The sequence below is a fragment of the Diadema antillarum genome, unplaced genomic scaffold, assembly GCF_040938485.1.
Source record: "Diadema antillarum isolate AM-2024a unplaced genomic scaffold, OU_Dant_1.0 seq00000082_RagTag, whole genome shotgun sequence".
Lineage (NCBI taxonomy): Eukaryota > Metazoa > Echinodermata > Echinoidea > Diadematoida > Diadematidae > Diadema > Diadema antillarum.
In genome coordinates this window covers 1286199-1292290 of record NW_027271175.1, presented here as the reverse complement: position 1 = coordinate 1292290, position 6092 = coordinate 1286199, and positions in this window count along the sequence as shown.

The window sequence follows — 6092 nt, the reverse complement described above, 5'->3', positions numbered from 1 at the left end:
CGGTAGCAATCCGCTGAACGCAACCCCATATCACATACAATGTATACATCAACAGTTCGCTGCATGCTGCAATGAACACATGGAATAATCATCCGATATTAAGCAACGATAATGTCGTGTGATACTCATGGTTATGACTTTGTGAAAATCCCAAAGTTTAGAGTGTTTAGATGTCGAAAAAGATCAATGAAAAATCTAGGCCTATTAATTGTGAATAATAAATTATGATTAGATGTTCAGCTATAGGACCCTAATTAACCTAATCTGTAAGATTAATTACAATCAATTGTAATATGTGTCATTCACAACCAGTACGGTTTCTTTTCTTTCTCAAGAGCATGAGTATAAAATTTGATGAGGGTCACATAATGATGCCTTAATACATGACTGGAAATAACATGAAAAGCTCTATATGAATATACTCAATTATCTTTTGTACCATTCTTCTTTGGTTTATTTGTTGTTGTAGTTGTTGTTGTTGTTGTTGCTGTTGTTTTTTTTTTGTTTTTGTTTTTGCTTTTTAGTACCGGTACATAGCGTGATGTTTACAGTCTTATACATGATAAACTGACATGATAGCAATTCTTGGTACAGTGCATCATGTATTATTACTTCAAACGTGGAGACCTGCTTGTGCTTTGAAAATAATCTAGCAATATAGCATTCTCGCATGAAAAACAATGGCTGGAAGTTACCGTACTCTAAGTGTTTGTATGTAATCTTTATGTATACCATAATACATGTAATAAATATTACACGAAATATCCATCCCCTAGGCAAATAAACACACAGAACAGAAGGTATATTCACACGCTATATGTAATGGCTCACACAACAATCATGAGTTTTTCTATGCTTGGTAAATGTTTCATTTTCCTCCTTGGCTACCCATATGCAACCAAGCCTAATTCTTACAATACAAGTTGTCTACCCCATGGGTCTCGAAAAAGTGATAGAACCTACTGTGTGTGTAGCATAAACTGACCCCCCCCCCCAAAAAAAACAAAAAAAAACAAAACAAAAACAAAACAACAACAACAACAACAACAACAACAACAACAACAACAACAACAAAACAAACCAAACCAAACCAAACAAAACAAAACAAAACAAAAAAACAAAAAACAAAACAAAACAAAACAAAAACAAAAGCAAAAACAAAAACAAAAACAAAACAAAGCAAAAACAGATGTGACAATTTGATTTGTCATGAATGATCTTTACAAGTGAATGGTTGTTTGCCAGTTTAGTGTCTGCATCATGACAACATATAATTGTCAGTTGGAAAAAAAAAAACCCTCTCTTGTCATTATGTAGGCAGGCCTAACGTTACATACCTGGTACCGGTATTTTGTGTTCAAGCAACATATAACTTGGAGATTTCTCTGACCACATCCTGTCCTCTCTCTCTCTCCCTCTATCACTGTCTGTCCATCTGTCTCTTCTTCTCTCCCTCTTACTGTCTCTGTCTGTCTGTGTCTGTCTGTCTGTCTGTCTCTCTCTCTCTTTCTAGCTGACTCTCTGTCAAAGTTCCTTCCCTTGGATTTGTTAGATGAATTTGGAAACACGAGTAAATCAACCATTTTGGAATTTGGCTAAATTCAACTTCAAGGCCTCTTATCTGATGATATTCTATTGTGAAGTTTCCCCCAAATATGCATGTGGATTGAATGAATATATAGCAATATTAGTAGAACATATCAGTGAAAGTTTGGGGAAAATCTGACAATCTCCAAAGTAAAAAAAAAAAAAAAATCAGCAGCCATCACTGGATGAGAAGATAACAAGAGTTTCTGACATCATGACAGAATGATGATACTGTAGGGCCTAGCTATAAGGAAAATGCAAAAGTTTCACAAGTTTCTATTTTCTAGCATAATGTAAGAGCTATACCTTTTCCAGAATTAGGGGGAATAATCATCCTAAACATATGTCAATAACAGGCCAAAAGAATGTGTACTTTTCATACAAATGAAATTTTGTGGAATTCTCTTTACAATTTCTTTATACACTTAACATGAATCGTTGTTTAGCAGTGGCCTCACAAACTGTTGTAGTTTTCTCATCCAGCGATGGTGGCACGAAGGCGTTACATATTCATGACTTTTGAATGGATTGTCCGATATTCCTTAATCTTCATTGATGTTTTCTACAAATATTGTTGCATTCATCGAATCCAAATGTATATTTGGGGAGCTTTCCCTCTCAATGTACCCATCTTACACTGCAACTATCCATGAAGCCTACCTTCCAAATGAGTCTACACCAATTTGCATTTGTTACTTGCTGCAAGGCAGGCCACAGTTGGACAAGCATTTTGGTTGCTGAGGAGTATATTTTGTTCTCAAGTTGTGCAAAAGATTTGAATACATTAAAATACTCTTAAATCTGTCTGTAAATATCTATAAGTGCAATCTTTCTTTTGCAGAAATCAGTGTGTACGAGTAAAAACACTTAAAAAAAAAAATACATGTACTTTGCATCTGCCAAGACAAAGGGCTGAAATTATGCAACAACATGAAACCAATAGCATCCTTTAGCAAAGCACTGCAATAAGAGAGATGGAATGCAAACAGACAATCTGTATGTTTCTATTTTATTAATGCTCTGTGTGCAAAGCCACAATTTGAATTGGTGATTAACAACTACCTGAAGTTCAGGTTACTTCAGCAAATTTAACATATGTATTATATATAATATACTATGTATTGCACATTTTCAAACAGTCAGCATACAGGCTTGCTGATATTGGTTGATTGCTGCTAATTTTAAATGCTGCTGTTGTATAAAAAAAGCCACATTAGATTGGAATCTAAGGATATATTTCATTCATATGCACTTTATAATGCACTGCTGTAAAACAGGGTCATGTGAGTTTGTTATTAGGTAGAGGTATAGTCAGTACATATGATAGTTTTATGATCAAAGCACTTAGTACTGAAATGGCATTAATATGTATAGTACCACAAGGAAACAATTACAGGCCAATGTTACACCTATGTCAAGGTTGTAAATTCAAAACTGATGATCAAAGTGAAAACAAAATATTTAAACAGACACGGTAAGAAAAGGAAGTCGTCTGTTAGGCAAGTCATTGCTACAAGACCTGGTTTGTAGCTCCTTTTTTTTCAATTTTTGGTCAAGCCCATTACTCTGCTCATGTGTTTTTAGTTGAGAATCGCCTGCTGGAGGGAATATTGACTACAGGGGGGCACTGCAAGCAGCATTTTGTTATAAGCTACTGAAATCCTTGCATCTGATTGGCTCTGAGAGCAAATTGTCTGACAAAACGCTTCATGAAATGCCCCCCTGGACTGAATCGAACAGAAGTCTTCAACTTCTGCTAGTGAGTTCTCCTCATGAGTATGTCAAGTACTGATTCTGAACAAATTTAGCAGGCCTTTTGAGCATCCTACTTCTCCAAATGATTGACTGCTGGAAAGAGGACTAATGCAAGTCAGACCGTCACATCGGAATGCAATCCTGTTCGCTGTCAACTCAATGCGCATTTGTCATGACGGCCATCTCAGTACAGTACAGAATAACATAACGCCAATGTGAAAAGACTACCTGTATGAAGGTCACAAGTTCAGTCAGCAGTAAGTTTATACTTCAAAGATCCCGTCTCTATCAGAAGTAACCCCCCCCCCCCATATTGTGGAAAGAAAGGGCAACTTCTGTTTATACAACATAGGAACACACAGCATCATCATACAGTTAGATAGAATATATTTACATGAATACAGCTACTACTATAAATAGTTTTTTTTTCTTTTTTTTAGCACAATAACTGATGAAAATTTGACATCAACTAGGTGTACCAGACTTGATCTCATAGCAAAACATACTGTTGTAGAGCACTCTCTATAACAAAGTTACCTGATTACATAACAGTGTATCACATAAAATACATAAATGAAATTGTGCAGTACCAGAACTCTTGTGAACACATACACTTTGCAGTAGTTTTTGCTTTGACAGTGGAACTGCCAAACACATTTATCATCCTATAATACAAATTTTCTGATTGAAATACAAGCTAATGACTATTCTGTGCTTAACAAAGAATTGGGATGGAAAAAACAAAACAAAATAAAAAGCAAATTGTCAGATGCTTATGAACAGGTAACTTTAAAGTTTAGTTTATCACTCTGACTGCCTCTAATATTCTACACTAATTGCTGGACTTATTTTGCTAAGCTTTTCATAATTACCAAATCTCTTTAAGAATTCATCTAATTTAACTAAAAACTTAATCTTACCTTGAACATATACAGAATTTGCTTCTTAGAATATATGGGCAAATACCCACAAAAACAAATCAGACAAATAATACAGGTATGAAAATAAGTAAAGAAAAATAAATCATTTGTTGCTTTGGTGTATCAAGCTGTTTCATTGGAGGCCGTTTGAAATGCAAAGTTTCAATAACAGATCATGATGTACGTAACAAGCATAACTACAGAACAGAAACAATTGTACTTCAGTACTGCACAAGTTTTCCCTTCCACAAGAGCTGACATAAGATGTGATCACATAACCAAAGTAATACTTTCTTGTGACAGAACAAATATTCACAAAAACATCAGATATTTTCAGGTTTATGCTTTTCTCACATGGTTCTTGCATACACCTCATAGATAATTCTATAAATTTACATGCAATGAACTGTAACCAGCTAGTATAGTATTATACAGAGTTCATGACCCAGGTTTTATAATTGCAACAGATTGACAAATTGCCTTTCACTGACATAAGTACAGACAGATTATTCAGTGTTTTAGCAGTAGCCATGATTAAAATCACGGGCATACATACTTGGGTTGGCCTCGAACCACTGACCTCCCGAGTGTTAGAAAGCCGTCATATCCATTAGGCTACCGAGCTTCTGCCTGATAGCCTGTGATGGATCTGTTCCTTTATAGCTTTATATCAGAAAAGAAAAATACAGTCTGTCATCCAACACTCTACATGTACAATGTAGAGAATAAACAGAAACACATACCCCAAAAAGTGTCTGAGTGTGCAAATTGTGTTATACTATAGGGAGAAGGGAGATCTTTCAGAATATAATCACCCTTGCAGCCATTTAATCTACATAGAAGGAAAGGCTGGAACTCACATGATTTTTGCCTTTTTAAAGAAATGCAATCCAAGTATTAATACAGTCTGGAGTCGAGACGATTTAGGGAGCTTAAAGTAGAATATGATCCTGACTGCCATGATAATGATTTAAGCATGGGTGACAGTCTTTTGCAATATATGATTCAACTTGCTTAATTCTTGCTTAATTCGAGTGGTGTTCTCGATCCACAAGAGAGATGATTCAACACTTTAAAAAAAATCAAAACATCTTACCTGTTTCTCATATGACTCCATTGCTACTACAAACCATTGCTTCTACATACTCCTAAATATTACATATGTCCACAAATGATGACAAAAAGAAAAAGAAAACAAATACTCCTTATTTGCCCTCTCATCTGGAAGAAGCAGGATTGTTGCCAGCAACAATCACCCGGTTCACCATACTGTTGAAATGCCTGGAAGGGTATACTGCTGGCAATGAGTGGATCCATGTGAACAGGGTATCAAAGCACAAGTCAGCTGATGCTCATACTAACATCCCTAGATAGTTCGCATCTTAAGTTTAATCTCATGGTATGTCTTTAACCACTGCTCTCGAACCCTGATTCAGGAAGGTAGTCACCGACATGGTCTTTATCAATGCGAGATCCACTAATATTTCAGAGCAGATTTGGCCTCTATCCTGCACTGCTAAAAGTTGAAGTGTCTGTAGCACCATATTTCTGCAGGTTAAACATGATATTAATGCAGTCTTCATTGTCATATTGTCGACAGAAGACCAAAAGGAAATCTGCTCTCTACTGCTTCATTGAAGCCCACATCTGAAGTCATTAAAAAAATGACATTGGTCAACAAATAAGGTCCACAGGAAGATGTGAAAACATTTATATTTTCCTGTACCCTCTCTGACAAAAATATAAAGTAAAGGAGAGAAAAGTGAAACACATTCTTTAGGGGAAAAAATCCTCAAAATAGCCAACCAATTCTGATATCACCTTCCTACA